Genomic DNA, 20,340 nt, shown 5'->3' with positions numbered 1-20,340 from the left:
GCGGGAGGGGAAGAATGAAGCAGGGGAAATCGGAGGGGTAGACGAACCATGAGAGACGATGGACTCTGAAAAACAAACAGGGTTCTAGAGGGGAGGGGGGTGGGAGGATGGGTTAGCCTGGTAGTGGGTATTGAGGAGGGCACATTCTGCATGGAGCACTGGGTGTTATGCACAAACAATGAATCATGGAACACTTCATCTAAAACTAATGATGTAATGTATGGGGATTAACATAAGAATAAAAAAAAAAAAATACCCTGAGTGCTAGCTATAGGAGATACCTTAGTTCCATCCAGTCAGGTGGCTCATGGTCTTTCTCACTGCAGATGCACTCATTTCCTTGACCAACCCATGGCTATTGTGCAGTCGGGGAGTTTCTGAATGGTGTCAGTGAACGGAAGGGCTGCCATCTTCACGTCATTGATCTGTAAAACAAAGATTAACTTGATATCAAATTAAAAGTGAACGTCCCTTCACCTCTAAAGCAAAAATAAACAAGTCAAAGCTATAATACAGTCCTGGAGAAACCGTAAAGATCAGGATCATCAAAAAAAAGTCTTAAAAACAGCAGATTTAGTGACACATTTAACTAAACACCTTGGCATGTTTAATAAAATAGATTAATCAGGGCGCCTGGGTGGCTCAGTTGGTTAAGCGACTGCCTTCGGCTCAGGTCATGATCCTGGAGTCCCGGGATCAAGTCCCGCATCGGGCTCCCTGCTCAGCGGGGAGTCTGCTTCTCCCTCTGACCCTCCTCCCTCTCATGCTGTCTTTCATTCTCTCTCTCTCAAATAAAATCTTTAAAAAAAAAAATTAAAAAAATAAAAATAAAAATAAAATAGATTAATCAATTGGCTACTTCAATTGCATCTAATGTTCCAGTTTTACATTATTTATTGGAAGCCCTGGAATGTGGTAAGCAGCTGTTTATGAGGCCAATACTTTTGGTGTTTTTCCATTCCAATAAGCGTGAAACCCTCAGATGTTACATCAGATCTCTGGCTCTGTGTCGTAATTAATTCCAAGGGGATGTGAATGGTTCTACCAGTCCACAGGGCATACTGGCAGTCTCCTGTGTTGACAATAGCATGCTGACATCACCTGGAAAAAAGTCGCAGTTTTCCTAGATGCCTTGATGATAAACGTGTGTTCCAGAGAAGAAGAAGTAAATTCCATTAAAACAAAAGCTCTTACAACCTCTAATTTCTAAAGTCTACTTGTATGGGACAAGTTGTCAAATCTTTTGTTTCTAACCACTAAGGAAATGAGTCACTGTGCCACCTGTAAGGAAGGCTCAGAGCAAAACAGTCCCTTGTTTTTGTCAATTCAGGCTACTAAAATAATCTTATAGACAGGCCACCTTAAGCAAGATACTTAGTTCTCATAGTTCTGGAGGCTCAAAGTCCAAAAGCGAGGTGTCGGCACGCTTTTGATTACGGTTAGGCAATCACCTCAAAGACCTTTCTTGGTTCACATAAGGGCACACATACATACAGTTCAGGTCTCTTCCATTTTTATAGCAGTATTAACTCCATCATGGGGACTGATCCTCATGACCTAACTGAACCCTACTCACCTCCCAAAGGCCCCCGTCTCCATTACCTTCACACTGGGAGATAGGTTTTAACATATGAATTTAAGGAGGACACAAATACTCGGTCCATAGCAGCCCTACTGCTGGTGTTGTCTACACACCAAGTTTGCAAACTGGACATCGTAGTTCAGTGCATCCAATCATACTACAGATTTCTGTGATAATTTATGGGGCTTCTGGAAAGACCTATGTGGATCACTTGGAGACCCTAGGCATCATACAGTCTTGTTTACTGATGACCAAGCTCGTGTTGATAACCAAGCCTCAGCTTGCTACCGGACACGAGGAGAGAGGGTACCAGGTAATCGCGTAATCAGACGGCACATCATAAATCAAGTGCTTGCTCGTCATAAACAAATATAAGCAGTATACATAGGAATGTTTCTAAATAGATCCCAAGAGCACAAGCGAACTGCCTGAGTAGATTCTTTGCATTACCAACACGCCTGTTTTTGCCATGTTACTGTATGTCACTCAGTACATTGCTGCAGCTTCCATCTTCTTTCCAGTGAGCATGTTTTTGCCCACTCAGGGGGCAAAAATACTTCATTTATAGGTGATTTTGTTCAGACTGTGAGTGACACTCTGTCATTGCTGTTGCAGACAAGGTGGCTTAAATAGAGCCATCTGTATATAGTTGTTAATTTTGACTGAAGGAGAGATCAGTGATTTATGAAAAGGTATTAATGTCTTGGCTAGACATCCAGAGCCTCGGAAGGAATGATATTTAAGGAATGGGAAAATGGCAGCAAGAGAGCTTGGTAAAGTCACAGGAGATGGAGAATGGACCGAGATTCTTTGACTATCTGTGCCCACACTCACACACACAAAAGGCATCACCCCCTATTTTTGCTGCTGGTTTGTCTCTCCCCCCAGCCAGCTCAGTGCTGTCCAGTGGGTCCATGACCAGAGACCTCACTTGGCCTGGGCAAAGGCCATGCATTCAGGCAGCAGCATGGGTCTCTACTCATCACACATCAAAGGAGTCCTGCATTGGTGTGGAAGGTGGACACTGGGCAGCTTCCCAGCTATCAGTAAAGTGTTATCTCAACTCTTATTTGGCTTTATTCCTTACATGCAAACTGCTTTAATTGGATAAAAAAGAAGAAAAAAAGTGGTAGTAGCATCAGAATATTCCCTCAAATCCAAGCACTTTTGGTGCCTAATGTGAGATAAAAGATAAAAGATGGGATCTGGCATGTAAGCAAAAACTACCATTTTGTGACATGGAGACCCCCAAGTCGGCTACAGTTAGTTTTTACAGCTAATTTTAGAAAACTATCTACAGTTGCTACTGGCTTTACTAGGAAATCAGTGCTTTAGACTGTGGCAGCACATTTGAATTCCTGAGAAATCTGAAGGAAAAAAAAAAAAATCACCACCGCCAGGCTCCAACCCTTGACATCCAAGCTTCAGATCCATGAAAGAACTAGTCTTTGCCAAGTCTTCCCTTGGATGTTGCATGATCACATCAACCTAAATATGTATTTATGACTCAACTTGACAACTCCCACTTGAAATTTTCAACTTCTAAATCTAATGAGTCACCAGATTCCCCTTACGTCTGTTTATCTCAACCTTCATTTTGCTGCCTCCTCCTAAACCACTAGGACATAACCCTCCAGCTGCCTGCACTCACACACAGATTCCTAATGCACAGCGCAAAGTAGTCTCACAAAGGAAATACTGTGACTACAGTCCTCTGCCTGGAGCTCCTGGTTTCCTGTTGCCCCTACAGGTGAGACCAAAGTCCTCAGGACTTCTACAAAGAGCTTCTCCTGTCTTTCAGCAGCCCACATGAGATCAAGACTGTCCATTACATATTCTGATAACCCACTGTATCACTCCTTATAACTCAATTAGTTTGCTTTTGTGCTTATTATCATTGCATAACTAAATGATGTAATGCCTGAACCAAATCAGACTTAGTAATTGCTGCATTCCTTGTACCTAAGCAGGTTGCAGAATAGAACACATGAATAAATACAGGTAAAGACGATTAAGCAAAGGATAGTCTAAGAAGAAATTCAAAGGTAAAGCACTTTAACTTTTATAGTTTTGTTCAATTTAGTTGTCTAAATACTTAATTCAATGAAAGTTATAATGGAAATAGAGAAGATATATTAGAAAAAGCAAATAAATGGTTTTATCTGAATAGCAATATTTATCTAAGATTAAGGAACAGAAAAAATTAGCCCCTGACAATTAAAATACAATGATTGTTCTAATGAACATTTTTAACTCTTTGAATGATTTTTGATACTTGCTATGCTCTCAATTATCTTCTAGAGTTTGTAGACCTAATTAAATATCCCCATCTGGCATATGTTGAAACAGATATTTGTTCTTCTACAGAAGGATTTTTTTTTTCCAAAACCAATGGTATTTTTCCAAATCCAAGAGTTTATAAATCCAGTTGAATTATTAGAAGGGATGAGATGAAGCTCATATTTCTGGAACAATTAAGTGCGACAGATGTACCAGGTATTTGGGTTGTGTTACATTTAGTCTTCACACTGGTTCTGAGGACGTTTATCCCTAAACAAGGATATGAAGACTCAGCATGCATGAATCTTATCCAAGTATGCAGAGTTAATGTGGCACGTGGCAAAATCTCCACTTGAGGCCATGTCTGAGGACCCCTGAAACCATGATTTTCTCAAAAGTGTAATGCCTCTGCCATTATACCCTGCCTGCAAGAAATTGCTAACACTGCAATGTAACTTCAAGGCACACTGCCTTATGACCTATCAAGTATTTCCTTGATTTTTGTGTGTGCATGCATGCAAGTAATTGCTCTTTTGTTAAAAAATATCATCCTTAATGGGGAAAAACAGAGCTTTCCCTCCTAAGTTCAGGAACAAGATGAGGATGTCCACACTCACCATTTTTATTCAACATAGTACTAGAAATCCTAGCCACAACAATCACACAACAAAAAAGAAAAGGTCCAAATCAGTAAGGAAGAAGAAAAACTTTCACTATTTGCAGATGACATGATACTACATGCAGAAAGCCCAAAGATGCCACCAAAAAAACTGCTAGAACTGGTAAATGAATTCGGTAAAGTTGCAGGATACAAAAATCAATGTACAGAAATCTTTTGCATTTCTCTACACCAGTAATGAAGTGGCAGAAAGAGAAATTAATCCCATTTACAATTGCATCTTTTTTTTTTAAAAAGATTTTATTTATTTATTTGACAGAGAGAGACACAGTGAGAGAGGGAACACAAGCAGTGGGAGTGAGAGAGGGAGAAGCAGGCTTCCTGCAGAGCACGGAGCCCGATGTGGGGCTCGATCCCAGGACCGTGGGATCATGACCTGAGCCGAAGGCAGACGCTTAACGACTGAGCCACCCAGGCACCCCTACAATTGCATCTTAAGTAATAAGATACCTAGGAATAAACCTAACCAAAGAGGTGAAAGACCTGTATTCTGAGGAAACTATAAAACACTGATGAAAGGAATTGTAGATGACCAAAAGAAATGGAAAAAACATTCCATGCTCATGGATTGGAATATTGTTAAATTGTCTATACTACCCCCCAAAATCTATACATTTAATGCAATCCCTATCAAAATACCAATAGCATTTCTCACAGAACTAAAACAAACAATCCTGAAATTTGTATGGAACCACAAAAGACCCTGAACAGCCAAAGCAATCTTGAAAAAGAAAAAGCAAAGCTGGAAGCACTGGAATTCCAGACTTCAAATTATATTACAAAGCTGTAGTGATAGAAACAGTATGGTATGGGCACAAAAACACATACATCAGTGGAACAGCATAGAAAATCCAGATATGGACCCACAACTACATGGTCAATCTTCAAAAAAGCAGGAAAGAATATGCAACGGGAAAATGATGGTTTTTTTAACAGATGGTGTTGGGCAAACTGGACAGCAACATGCAAAAGAATGAAACTAGACCACTTTCCTACACCATACACAAAAATGCAAAATGAATGAAAGACCTAAACGTTTGTGAGACCTGAAACCATAAAAATCCTAGGAGAGCACGGACAGTAATCTCTCTGACATTGACCATAGCAACTTCTTACTAGATAGGGCTCCTGAGGCGAAGGAGACAAAAGCAAAAATAAACTATTGCAACTACATCAAAATAAAAAGCTTCCGCCCTTCAAAGGAAACAACAAAACTAAAAGGCAACCTATGGAATAGGTGAAAATATTTGCAAATGACATACCTAGTAAAGAATTAGTATCTAAAATATATAAAGAACTTATAAAGCTCAATACCCCAAAAAACAAATAATCCAATTAAAAATGGGCAGAAGACATAAACAGACATTTCTCCAAAGACGACATCCAGATGGACGACACATGAAAACGTGTTCTTAATCACTTATCAGGGAAATGCAAATCAAAACTATGAGGTACCACCTCACACCTATCAGAATGGCTAGAATCAACACAAGAAACAACAGGTGTTGGGGAGGATGTGGAGAAAGAGGAATCCTTGTGCACTGTTGGTGGGAATGCAAACTGGTGCAGCCACTGTGGAAAACAGCATGGAGGTTCTTCAAAAACTTAAAAATAGAAATACCTTATGATCCAGCCATCACACTACTGGGTATTTACTCAAAGAATACAAAACACTAATTTGAAAGGATATGTGCACCCCTATGTTTATAGCAGCATTATCTACAATAGCCAGGAAATGGAAGTAGCCCAAGTGCCCAGTGACTGATGAATGGATAAAGACAAGGTGGTTTATACGTACAATGGAATATTACTCAGCCGTAAATAAGAATGAAATCTTGCCATTTGCAACAACATGGAGCTAGAGGGTATAATGCTAAGTGAAATAAGTCAGAGAAAGACAAATACTGTATGATTTCACTCATATGAGAAATTTCAGAAATAAAGGGAAAAAATGGGAGATAAACCAAGAAACAGACTTAACGATAGAGAACAGATGGTCACCAGAGGGGCGGTGGCTGGGGGGATGGGTGTAACAGGTGATGGGGATGAAGGAGGCACTTATAGTCCTGAGCACCAGGTGATGGATGGAAGTGTTGAATCACTATATTGTACACCTAATACTAATCTGACACTGTTAATTACACTGGAATTGAAATAAAACTTAAAAAACAAAGTTATTCAGAGATTTAGGTTGAAATTCAAGCACACACAATAGAAAGGGAAACAGGTACAAATGCTTTTGGAGTAAATGGTTTTTGCCTCAAGCAAAATGCAGGCCAGGATAAAGGAAATCCTGTGAATGACACAAAAGCAGAAAAAAAAAAAAAAAAAGCAAAGATGCTGCACAAAACTTTACACACATATCCCACACGCCGTTGTTCTACTTTGGGTTTAATTGCTCCACTCCTGTGTGGTCTCACCTACTTGCACACACCAAAAATGATCTGGTACTGTCCATGGAGAAGGCCTTTCCATGACTCCAGTGACAGGTTCTCAATCACGGCCAGGTTTTGGGGCTCTGTGGAGTTGCCCCGACCATAAATCCTGCCATAAAGATGGCCACATGAGCTCCCCAGAATGTCTGCATATGGTGTATGCGCATGCAACATTCAGCATTCTGAACAATTACATGTTTTCCCATCATTTCTGTTCACCTCCCCTCCCCCAATACAGGTTTTCAAATGCAAAACACTTCTACTACATAGGGGGAAATGAACTGATTTTTCTCACCAGGGTCTGAGGAAGGCTTCCTGACAGCTTCAGCAGACTCAGCATGGTTGCCTGGATACTCATTCTCCTTCACTATTATTCTGATTAAAGGGCAATTTAGAGATTTTTTAAAAAACTGATCTGTAATCTAGAAACATTATCAGCCCTCCCTTACACTGATTTGTCAAGTGGTAAGTTGAGCATGGCTATTTAGAGATGGTTTTTCAATACGGTAAAATAAGAAATGGATTCCCCCTTTCCTCTCTCTCCATGGAATGTGTACATACTAACTGTAGTGAAGCTTCTAAGGGTAAATGGGTTCAGTGGATTTTGGATTTCCTCGGGAGTAAAAACGATGCAGGTCTGAACTAAGACATCGTATTTCACAACTTAAAAATAACCATCATTGTGAATAAATGGCCATCAGAATGGTTCTATGGGGGGGAGAAAAGGACAAAATCCCTCAAAATCAACAATTTTAGAGGACTTTCAAAGCATTGGTCTCCGATATTTAACAGATAAGGAAGTCAAAGCCCCATTGTCTGGATTCAGACAAAATTCAGGATATAAAAATTCATACCTGCAGTCAACATATTTGCATAATCCAGTTTGAGGTAAAATTTGCATGCAATGAACTGCATGTAAGGTGTACACATTGATAAACTGTGATATAATATGCACCTTGAAACCATTACCATGATCCAGAGCACATGTGCATATAAATGCTCAAAGTTCCCTCTGAAATCCATCCCTCCCACTCCCGCTCACGACCTCATCCTCAGGCATGAGGTCTTTCTCTACAGATTACTTTGCTTTTTCAATAGGTTTTCATAATGGAAACAGTATGCATTCTTTTTTTGGACTTCTTTCACTCAAGATTATTTTGACATTGATTCATGTTTGTGGGTGCATCCTAACTTCATTCCTGTTAAATACTAAGTATCCGTCCATTGCAGGAATATACCAGATTTTGTTCATTTCCTTCACCTGTCGATAGACCTTTACATTATTTTGTTTTCTGCTCTTACAAATAAAGCTTTTACAGACATCTGTGCTCCTTGTAAGGACATATGGCTACATCTATAGTCATTATGTGTTTAAATTTTAAAGAACTTGCCAAATCATTTCTCAAAGTGGTTGTATGATAACATATTCCCACCAATAATGCAAGAATATCAGTTGCTCCATACCCTCACAATTTGCTTTGGTCAGTCTTTTTAAAAATTTTAGCCATTCCAATAGGCATGTGCATGGTGGTTCTCGTCTGCATTTCCTGAATACATCCGAGTTTTTTAAATGTATATTGGCTATCTTTGAGGAAATTTGCTAAAATCTTTTGCATATTAATTGCATTGTTTTCTGAGGTTTGAGAGTTCTGTATGTATTTATACATCTGGAAACAAATCCTCTATCAGATAAACAGGGTTTGTTCTTTGCAAAAATATTTTCAGGTCTTGTATTTTCATTCCCTTAACAATTTTTCAGAGAATAGTTCTTTGTTTTGATGCCTAATTTACAGATTTTTAATGTTGTGGATCCTGCCATTGGTAAACACTTTAAACCAAGATGTATTTTTTCCATCTTCTAGAATTGTATAGCTTTTGATTTTAAAATGAGCTTTTTCCAGTTTTTGTTCAATTTCTACCTTCCAGGTCTCTAACTTTTAAATATATGAAAATAATTGTTCCAGTGTCTGTTAATTTTAAGTGGTGCTTGTACTAATTGTTTTTTCTAATTATGACCATTTTTTTTTTCTGTATGTCCAGTTATCTCCATCAGGGGCCAGACATTACGGGTATTTCTCTTCTTGGGTGAATACCTGTTCTCTTAAAAATGTTTTATTCTAGAACATGGTTACATTGCTTGGAAGCCATTGGATTCCTCCGGCTCTTGCTTTAAAGACTTTCAGACAAGACCAGAGCATGTGATTTTGGTCTGGTCGGATCATCGCCACGATGGAAGACCCTCCCACCTTCCTCCCTTCAGTGCCCCATGAATTACAACGGTATCTAGTCTTCATGGTGGCTGCAGCTATCCCTTCCAGCCTGGAGTGAGACCTGAGCACTCTTCTCTGATCTTCCCAGATGGTCCTTCTCAGTCTTAGTACTTCCCTCAAACATGTGTGGTCATTTACACTTTCCAGAACACTCTAAGACACTTTCAGCACCTGTCTGGAGTTCTCTGTCCCACAGATTTAAGCTGATCTGTGATTTCTCCTGAATCTCAGCTTCATCTCCTCCAGCACAGGGAATCCATGGTTCTTGGCTTGGGTTTCCAATCCCTGGACTCCAGCCAGAAAATTCTCTGAGGGCAGTTATCTCAGAAAATCATGGGGCCCCTTTGTTTACTGTCCCTTAGGCATGAATATTCTTTATTGCCCAAATATCCACGGTCTTGAAAAATCGTTTCTTTTCTTCTGGTTTTATATATTCATATTGCAGGCAGAATCGTCAACCCAGTCCCTGTTACTCTCTTGGCCAAAAGTGTAAGTCCTCCACATTTGTAATTTTTTTTGCTAAAAGGAAATTGCTATAATCAAAGAGTAATTATTAAATAACTCTCCACATTATAATCAGCTAAAACCACTATAAATGTTGCTCTCTGCAAATCACTATGCTTTTTATGCCAAATCACTTTATGGGTTACCTCACGTTGCATGTCATGAGCTCCAAAGTAGGTTGGTTCTGACATTCTGATAATTTGCCTTGGGAACAAATACACTAAATCAGAGGGAATACTTAGCAAGAGGCAGCATGTGCTGAAGCAAGGTGTTGGGGACAGGCCAAAGGAGGGAAAGAGCCAGAGGATGAGTGAGGAAAAGAACAAACATTTAAGTGAAAGGGGAGGAGACTATGCTGCTCTTAACACATAATGCAAACCACAAAACGACTGCATGACTAGTGCACATTCCTGATGCTCAGCTTGTATATTACTTGCCCATTTCAATTATTAAAAACATGGTAGGAAATAAAACAAGCACAATTAGGGGGAAATGTCTGGATTTTAGACAATCTCCAATGAAAAGCTTTAGAAAAAAAATCTACATTTTGATATTAGTTTCCTAACCCATATGCCAAGAAAAGTGGATGGGCACTTTTCATTTAACTGGTTTAAATATAATTTATACTCTGTCCTACCCCTTATCATTTTATCAATTCACTGCTTACCAGATGGCATTCAAGAACTAGCCCAATACTTAAGTTTATAAAACAAAAATAATATTCTCATAGAAGTTCTAGGCAACTTTGGAACCCAATAAATCATAAAGGTTTATGATTTTTTTTTCCAGGATTCCACCTCCTATAAAATTGAATAGTGTTCCCAGATTCAGAGTTCCCATGTGAATTTCATGCAACAATTCTCAATTATAAGGGTTTTAAAACATTATTCACTTGACCCCAACATTCTATTAACTTGAAGTATCATCATCAATAAATAATTATGAAGTGAGCAGGATTTAGCTAAGCAACCATGGAACTGGACAGTTCCATTTTATAATCGACAGTGGAAAGACCAGAACAGTGAAGATAATTGGAGATGATTAAAGGTAGGCTCTTCTCTTGGCCCCTATGTACTTGAATTAAATAGGAATTCTTGCTCCTAAAGTAGTTTAGGGATCAAAATTAAGAGCAGTATCTGCAATTCTGCAAAATCCCTATCAAGGTCCCTCAATTCTGCTTCTGGAGAAGTTCAATTTCCATTCCAAGAGATGTAATTCATCATCAAAATTATATCATTAAATAAAGACATGATAGCTCAATCAAGCACTGGTTGACTTTAACTTGGTGATAGACGAATTTAGAACTTTCAAGATATTAGGGACATCATAGGGCGGAAGAGTCTATGCAAAACTGGGACTGACTCTGAGGTGCGGGGATCTGGGTTGATGATTTGTAAGACCATATTGTGTTTGGAAATACTTTCATTTGTTGGTAGGGAGGGATTGCATTCAGCACAAACTCCATTTAGGGTAAAAGAAAGGGCTCTTTTGAGGTCAAATCTTGGGGTACAGACAGAAGCAGCTGTCCAAAAGGCTCGGAACATTTTGTTTTGAAGACAGAACGTTTCAAAGCATTGAAGTGACCCCTGGGTTTAACCACAAATATTCTGCTCTTAGAAGAAAATAACTTTAATCATGAGTACTACTGATAAAAACAAGACTGCAGCCATTATATAACCAAAAACAGCACCTCTGAGCAGCAGCTTGCTGGGGGCAATCTGAGCTAGATGAGGCATGTTGTGGCATGCACACAAAAAGCATTAATGGAACAGCCAAAAACAGAGGAAAAAAGACAAAAGTAAATGATCACCTATGTCAGGCCTTCACCATACCCTGTACAGCAGTAACTAAAAACCAAATATAATGCTAACCAATCTGATGGCATCCAATATTGGCCCCACTCCAACCCATTGTCCTCAGGGACCTGTCCATTTCGATAGATCTATAAACCACACCCTGATCTGGAAACCAGGACAGTATGGTCCGGGAAGACAACCTGCAAATGCCACAGAATATTGGTTTGCCCAAATTAACATCATCCAAGTGTGTTATGAACTACACACCTAAGGAATGGGACTCTGGAATTAGCCTTGTTTTGACTCTACCCCATTTTGCACTTTAACTGTTTAATACTTGAGTCTCTTCAGACACAAAGTGAAAAGATCAAACATTAAAAACCTGTAAGAATATTGATAATTCATCACTTTTCTGCTCCCTTTGCTCTAACCTAATGCATGGAAGGCCCAGACTGAGGCCTACATAGTGACCACAGAGGTGCTTGGGAATGAGTGCAGAGACAGGGTCTGCTGTGAACGTCCCACCCAGGTACCTCCAGCCTTTCACAGGCTCAGGGGCGCAGAGTCCACACTGACATTCTGGACCAGGTAACTGGATAGTTCTTTGTTGTGGAGGCAGGTCCCGTGCCCTGTAGGTTTACCAGCATCTCAGGGCTCTGCCCACTAGAGGCCAGGAGCACCCCCAGTCATCACAACAAAAATGTCTCCAGATAGAGGCCAAATGTCCCCTGGGGGCAGCTGAGAACCCCTGGTTTCTGTGTAGCTCAGTAAGACCACCTGAATTACAGAGGTCCCCATACCTGCTCTTGAGCTCCCCAAGGAGAACATGCTTTCCACCTAAAAGGACAGATGGGAGAATTCTCATGGGGTGATCCCAGCTTTCCTCATAAAAAGCATTTGTCATCTGTGTTGGGTGATGAGTCATCACATTCCCAGGCTTCCTTGATGCTTAAAATACCTTTCACTGGGACAATGTACCCACACGTCTTTCCTGTGACCACTGTAGCAGGGCATACAAGACGCTGCCAACAGCCACCCTCACTCTGACTCGAGGGGAGGGGAGAAATGGAGGGAGGAGAACATCAATCTCATGGATTCTAAAAGGGGTTCTGCAGCTACTCTAGGGGAAACTTATATACACATTCCCCAGCTGGACAGTGAGCACCTTGAAGAGAACCCATAGATCAACCTTTGTAATTCCAATATACACACATCTGAGGCCCACACGATGCTCAGTGAAGTTTACGCTTGTTGGAGTTGTAAACTGAGAAAAAGACCACTGCCCAGAAAATGCCCCCAAAACTATACCTTAAGCCCAGGACTTGCTAGGGTTGGGTCACAAATCAAAATCTCAATAAGGTCTTCCTGCTAGCCAGACATAAAATTATAGACATGTGTAGGTCTCATCATTTTAACTGTAGAGCAATGCACAGAGCATGGTGCCATTTCTTCCCATTTAGAAACTAAAGAGGATACATGCATGTAGAATAAATTTATAACATTACAAATAAACACAACTCTATGAAGGGATAATCTTACCTTCTTTCTCAATGAGGAGAATGACAGCAGCTGCAGATAGGCTCGCTTCATTTAAGGTACAGAGGAATAAAAAGATGTTAAGAGTATGAGTTCTACCAGTTGGAGTTTACAAAATGAAACTTGTTTAAAATATACTAGGCACTTTCAGTTCATTAAATTTTCCAAGCAACCCTAAGAGGGAGGTTGGTTTTTTTTTTTTTTTTACAACTTATGAGCTGAGCAAATTGTTGCTGATGAGCATGGAGTCGATCAGCAACAAGCTCAAAGATCTGAATCTTGACATAATACCTCCAAATTCTTCACTCCTTCCTTCCTATTGTATTCTAAGTAGAAAGGTACATTTCCTTGTTGCTGCCATGGGATAAGATAGTGATGTGCAGATAGAGATGAAAGTTTACTATTGGACCAGGATTCCAGAACATGAGATCAGTTCACCAGCCACCTGCAGCAGACAAGTCCCTTGAGAAGACTGTGAGGTTGTGCATTCATGAGGCACCCAGAGACCTGTCCTTCATCTATTCATAGTGTTAAATGTGCTGAATTCCACGGAATCTAAAACTGAATAAAAAGGTGTCATTGCCTGATTGTCCCCAATTTCCAAAAAACTTGTATTCATTAATATACTCTGACAACACTCTAGGGCAGGCTTTTTTAAAGAAATTCAACTGAAGATTTACCCTCTCAACCAAAACAGGAAAAAAAAACATTCTCTCAATTTTGTATTAGTATACTTGATATAGATACATACAGCAAGTCTAAGGCAATGTAATATAGCTGGAAAATCCAGCTTTTCTTTAGAGACAGTTTTGTAATTCCATAATCTTGAATAAAAAACAAGTGCTTTGCATTGGAAGTTAGGGTCCTGAAGGTCTCTTAAGATACTGAGTCAATGACAACCAGTTTATAAATATTGTTAGAGTGAGGAAAACTGTTAAAGATGTCTAATGAGATCTTGAAAAAAGTTTAATCATTTCAGGTGAAAAATATCTTAATACCTAACCATCTACTTAAGAAGATTCAAATTTGACACATAAGCACATTTTAAACAACCAAATTATATAGAAAAATTATCTCCCACTGTATTTAGACTGTCCTCTCATTTGAAATAACAATTTTATGTGCAAAACTTAAAGCTTTCACAGAGTCATGAATCATTTTCATGCTACTCAATAAAGATCATTGAAATAGGAGCTTTGGCTCTTCAACTTGGAAATGGGATGTCTGGCTACTCTACACCTGTACTAAGGCCCAGAAGGGTTGAATAGTCATCCAGAGCCGTGTAAATATTGGGAGAAAAAGGCTAGAATGTGACCCATTTCCTTGCCTGCAAAGCCCATGTTTACATATATTTACAACTTCCGTATCTAGCTTCATACAGAGAAAAATATAGACATATTCTCATGGATTTCCATTTCTATAAGTCAATGGAGAATTTTCCAGAAGGTTTGTAATTTCTAGAAGTGAGAAACACTCCCCCCAGTGGGAAGGAATTAAGAAGCAGACCAATGGAAGTCATTACTCTCAATATGAAAACAGACACACCCCATATATTAGAGATCTCCCTGGTCCATAATTTCCTAGTCTGTTTTAGGTCCTAATAGGATAAGTCCTGTGCCTTCTGATAGGAATGTTGATTACCATGAAGATCACCAAGATTTGGCCACTTAAGTTTTTAAACAGACATGAACATGCTTACAATGTAAGGTTCACATAAAATCCTTCCATCACAGATTCACATGTAGTTTATTATGCCCTGCTGTTAGTATGAAGCCCCTCTTTAGTATTAGCTGAACCATTATCACTCATGTTTTTAGGATCAGTTTTGTCCACTGGGTCTCACAACTGAGATTTTTATATCTTCAGTATTAACGTCCTCACAGTTGGACAAGTTCTTGTGTTTGTTCTTACCCATATTAAAAAAACCTATGCATTTGGGTCAAATCAAAGCCAAATATTTAATTGCCCTGGCTTTACATTTAGAATTTCTCTATTCCTATACCATCAACATGTGGACTCTTCCAAATCCTGCATCTACCATCAGAAAAGACTAATATTTCAGCTTTCTCTTGTTTAGTCATCGCAAGTCATACAAATGAAGCCTGATGTTTTGCTGGACTCTTCATTTCAACTCACAGCCTCCTCACAGTATTTACCTTTATTTTGAACTTTATTTTGATCAAGATATTTCAGAGTTAAAGTCAAAAAGGTGACATCTGACCAATGTTTGTACATAGAGTATAAGTGAATACGTTTAATTTGGAATAAAAGGGGAATGTGTAAAAGTTTTATGCATGATGTAAAATATGTAAATCATAAACCCCAATTGTCTAGTGTACACTCAAAGAGAATGGATGGAATTATCAACTGTAGTCAGTATTAGTATACGCAAACTCAGTTTGCTAGTTCTTTTGCTATTCTCCCAGTCTAGGCAAACATTTAAGAGTCATTTGGAAAATGTATGCTTAAGAATGATACTATGGCATTTTTAAGGCAAAAATGTTAATATTAGAATGTCTGGCTCTGATGCTGAATCAAAAACAAGCATGGCAACTGACAAATGTGCTAAGGTCTTTAATGACCAGGGAAATAGCAAAGAATATATAGACAGCCCTGTGAACAGAGTTAGGCTTTCTCAGATGGGGAAGAAGAGGTGGTCCACAATTGAGGGACATCAAGATGGTCCACCCAACACTCAGCATCTTTTGTCCCTGACCAGGAGCCTTCTCCAAAGCCTATACTGTTCCTTATGAAGCACTTGAGATATGACCAACATATAAAAAGGTGTACATATTTAACTCCTACATCCTGGTGAGTTTGGGGAGAAGTGTACACCTGTGGAAGATCACCACAATCAACACTGCGAACATGGATTATCATTTCCAAATGTTGCCTCCCAACCTCCTTATTATTGTGACAAGAACACTTTACACAAGATCTACCCTTTTAGTGTATTTTTCAGTATATAATACAGTATTGATCATCACCATGCTTGTACAGCTCTAGGACTTAGTCTTCTAGAACTTAATTTTGTACCCTATAAACAACCCTTCATTTCCTTCTCCAAGTACCCAGCAACAATTCCACATTCTTTTTATTATGTTAATCACCACAGTTTTTGATGTAGTGTTCCATGATTCATTGTTTGCATATAACACCCAGTGCTCCATTCAGTACATTCCCTCTTTAATACCCATCACCAGGTTAACCCATCCCCCCAACCCCCTCCCCTCTAAAACCCTCAGTTTGTTTCTCAGAGTCCATAGTCTCTCATGGTTCGTCTTCTGCTCTGACTTCCCCCCCCTTCATTTTTCCCTATTTTTTTTTTTTTTTAACATATAATGTATTATTTGTTTCAGAGGTACAGGTCTGCGATTCAACAGTCTTACACAATTCACAGCACTCACCATAGCACATACCCTCCCCAATGTCTATCACCTAGCCACCTCATCCCTCCCACCTCCCACCACTCCAGCAACACTCAGTTTGTTTCCTAAGAATTCATATCAATGAGATCATATGATACATGTCTGACTTATTTCACTCAGAATACTGTCCGGTTCCATCCACATCATTGCAAATGGCAAGATTTCATTCCTTTTGATGGCTGCATAATATTCCATTGTATATATATACAATACAGAAGAAGTGGTATATCCATTCATCTGTATCCATTATCTTCTTTATCCATTCTTTATCCATTTATCTGTCAATGGACATCTTAGCTCTTTCCATAGTTTGGTTATTGGGGACACGGCTGCTATAAACATCAGGGTGCACGTACCCCTTCAGATCCCTACATTTGTATCTTTGGGGTAAATACCCAGGAGTGCAATTGCTGGGTTATAGGGTAGCTCTATTTTCAACTTTTTGAGGAACCTCCATACTGTTTTCCTGAGTGGCTGCACCAGCTTGCATTCCCACCAACAGTGTAGGAGGGTTCCCCTTTCTCTGCATCCCCGCCAACATCTGTCGTTTCCTGACTTGTTACTTTTAGCCATTCTGACTGCTGTAAGGTGGTATCTCATTGAGGTTTTGATTTGGATTTCCCTGATGCCAAACAATATTGAACACTTTTTCATGTGTCTGTTGGCCATTTGGAGGTCTTTGGAAAAATGTCTCTTCATGTCTTCTGCCCATTTTTTTGATTAGATAGTTTGTTCTTTGGGTGTGGAGTTTAAGAAGTTCTTTATAGATTTTGGATACTAGCCCTTTATCTGATATGTCATTTGCAAATATCTTCTCCCATTCTGTCGGTTGTCTTTTGGTTTTGTGGACTGTTTCTTTTGCTGTGCAGAAGCTTTTATCTTGATGAAGTCCCAATAGTTCATTTTTGCCCTTGCTTCCCTTGCCTTCAGCAATATTTCTAGGAAGTTGCTGTGGCTGAAGTCAAAGAGGTTGCTGCCTGTCTTCTCCTTTGGGATTTTGATGGACTCCTGTCTCACATTGAGGTCTTTCAACCATTTGGAGTCTATTTTTGTGTGTGGTGTAAGGAAATGGTCCAATTTTCCCAACACCATTTGTTGAAGAGGCTGTCTTTTTTCCATTGGACATTCTTTCCTGCGTTGTCAAAGATTAGTTGACCATAGAGTTGAGGGTCTATTTCTGGGCTCTCTACTCTGTTCTATTGATCTATGTGTCTGTTTTTGTGCCAGTACCATACTGTCTTGATGATGACAGCTTTGTAATAGAGCTGGAAGTCCAGAATTGTGATGCTACCAGCTTTGCTTTTCTTTTTCAATTTTCCTCTGGCTATTTGGGGTCTTTTTTGGTTCCATACAAACTAGGATTATTTGTTCCATTTCTTTGAAAAAAGTTGATGGTATTTTGATAGGGATTGCCTTAAATGTGTAGATTGCTCTAGGTAGCATTAACATCTTCACAATTTGTTCTTCCAATCCATGATCATGGAATGTTTTTCCATTTCTTTGTGTCTTCCTCAATTTCTTTCATGAGTATTTTATAGTTATCTGAGTACAGATTCGTTGCCTCTTTGGTTAAATATATTCCTAGGTATCTCATGGTTTTGGGTGCAGTTGTAAATGGGATCAACTCCTTAATTTCTTTGTCTTATTGTTGGTGTATAGGAATGCCACTTATTTCTGTGCTTTGATTTTATATCCTGCCACTTTACTGAATTCCTGTATGAGTTCTAGCAGCTTTGGAGTGGAGTCTTTTGGGTTTTCCACATAAAGTATCATATCATCCACAAAGAGTGAGAGTTTGACTACTACTTTGCTGATTCAGATGCCTTTTTTGTTGTCTGATTGCTGTGGCTAGGACTTCTAATACTATGTTGAATAGCAGTGGTGATAGTGGACACCCCTGCCGTGTTCCTGACCTTAGGGGGAAAGCTCTCAGTTTTTCCCCATTGAGAATGATATTCACTGTGGGTTTTTCATAGATGGCTTTTATGATATTGAGGTATGTGCCCTCTATGCCTATACTCTGAAGAGTTTTGATCAAGAAAGGATGCTGTACTTTGTCAAATGTCTTATTTCACCTAGTATAATGTCCTCCAGGTTCATCCATTCTGTCCCAAATGGCAGAATTCCCTTTTGTATGGCTGAAGTTCCAATGTGTGTATACACCACATTTCTATCCGTTCATCCATCAATGGACACTTAGGTTGCTTCCGTGTCGTGGCTACTGTGAATAATGTTGCAATGAACATGGGGGTATAGATCTCTAAGATCCAAATTTCATTTCCTTTAGATACTCAGAAGTAGAATTACTGGATATGGTATTTCCACTTTTAATCTTCTGAGGAACCTCCATACCATTTTCCACAGCGGCTGCACCAGTTTGCATTCCCACCAACAGTGTACAAGTGCTCCCCTTTCTCCACATCTTCACTGACTTGTTTTCATAACAGCCATTCTAACAAGTTTAAGGTGATATCTTGTTGTGGTTTTGATTTGCATTTCCCTCCTTAGTGATGTTCAATATCCTTTCATGTACCTGTTCGTCACTGTAGGTCTTCTTTGGGAAAAAAAAAAATGTTTAAGACCTTAAATTCTTTACCCACTTAAAAATCATTTTCTATTGTGTTGTGGGGGTTCCCTATGCATTTCAGATTTTAATGTGGTTTTATCAGGTAGTTTGCAAATATTTTCTCCCACTACTGCTCTTCGGTGAAGCAGATGGAGGCGGCACTTGGGAGCATCATCACTTGAAGGGGTGCTTTCACTCATGTACCAAAATCTTAACCTTGTCTACACTGCCAGAGGTTCTCAGCATGGTCCTTTCATTTTTGAAACATGGGGCAGTGAACAAAACACAAAGGGAAATTTTTTTCTCACATCTTCCTCCTCAAAAGTGCGCCTACAATAATGAGACAAATGGCAAGACCATAAAACCGGTGTCTGTAAAACCACAATGGGTTGTAACAGACATTGGCCAGAAGGTTCTCTATGAATCACTTCAAATGAGCCTCAGAGTCAAGAGCTATGTTTTAGGTACCATCAGCTCTTATTTAGAATATGATCCCCTTGTTTCATCCTTACTGTCTGGTGGGAAAAAAGTGTTTTGGTTTTTTTTTGGTAAATGTTCTTTTAAACTGTTGGATTGTGTTCTCATTTTAAGTATCATTTTATTATGTATATTGCTGAGTTATGGGAATAGTTCTCAGAAGCTGATTTTAGAAGTGCAGCTCTGATTTATATTATGGGCAAAATAGAACAGCAGGTAAAGTACCTTCTCTACTCCTGTTAGCCTTGTTCCAGGTAAACTTTACTATCTTATTACCTGTGAGCTCTTCTGAATTATGAGAAAACATATTTTTACTGTTTTATATAGACAAGTAGCTGCTGGGAAACAGTAAAAAAAAAAATGTGTTTTTACACACAGATATATACTCACGCATATGAAACTTTAATTGTACACATGTATAGTTTTAATGAGGATTGGAAAATGTGTGGAGTATTTAAAATGCATAGAGTCAATATTTCCACAAAAAAAATCCCTGAAGAAATTTGCATAATGGCTTTTATCATACATTTTCTTCAGTAAGATTTTGAGCATCTATATGTGAAGGCAAAGAAATCTCAAGTTTTAGGAACAATTGAATTAAATGGCTTAAAAATTATTTTGCTTTTAGATTAGTAACTCATACATATTTGGAATTATATAATTTTTTCAAGTGTTTTATAAATCTACTGAGATAATTGTTTTTCTAACTTAATATTTTTTTAAGATTTATTTATTTGACAGAGAGAGAGACAGCGAGAGGGAACACAAGCAGGGGGAGTGGGAGAGG

The 20,340-nt window shown here is 39.0% G+C and overlaps 1 long non-coding RNA gene across 2 annotated transcripts in view; it reads right to left on the bottom strand.

Moving 5' to 3' along the window:
• LOC102734156 (uncharacterized) overlaps nt 1-20,340 on the bottom strand; it is a 67,029-nt gene that overhangs the window by 27,634 nt on the left and 19,055 nt on the right. For both annotated transcript variants that reach the window (XR_014145078.1, XR_014145079.1), the window contains one exon: nt 282-425. This is a non-coding gene — a long non-coding RNA (uncharacterized LOC102734156). The remainder of the gene's footprint in view (nt 1-281; nt 426-20,340) is intronic.

This window comes from Leptonychotes weddellii, chromosome 5, assembly GCF_054177405.1.
Source record: "Leptonychotes weddellii isolate Sample4059 chromosome 5, ASM5417740v2, whole genome shotgun sequence".
NCBI lineage: Eukaryota > Metazoa > Chordata > Mammalia > Carnivora > Phocidae > Leptonychotes > Leptonychotes weddellii.
The sequence above is the reverse complement of the archived record's forward strand: the minus strand, read 5'-3'. Positions and strand labels throughout refer to the sequence as shown.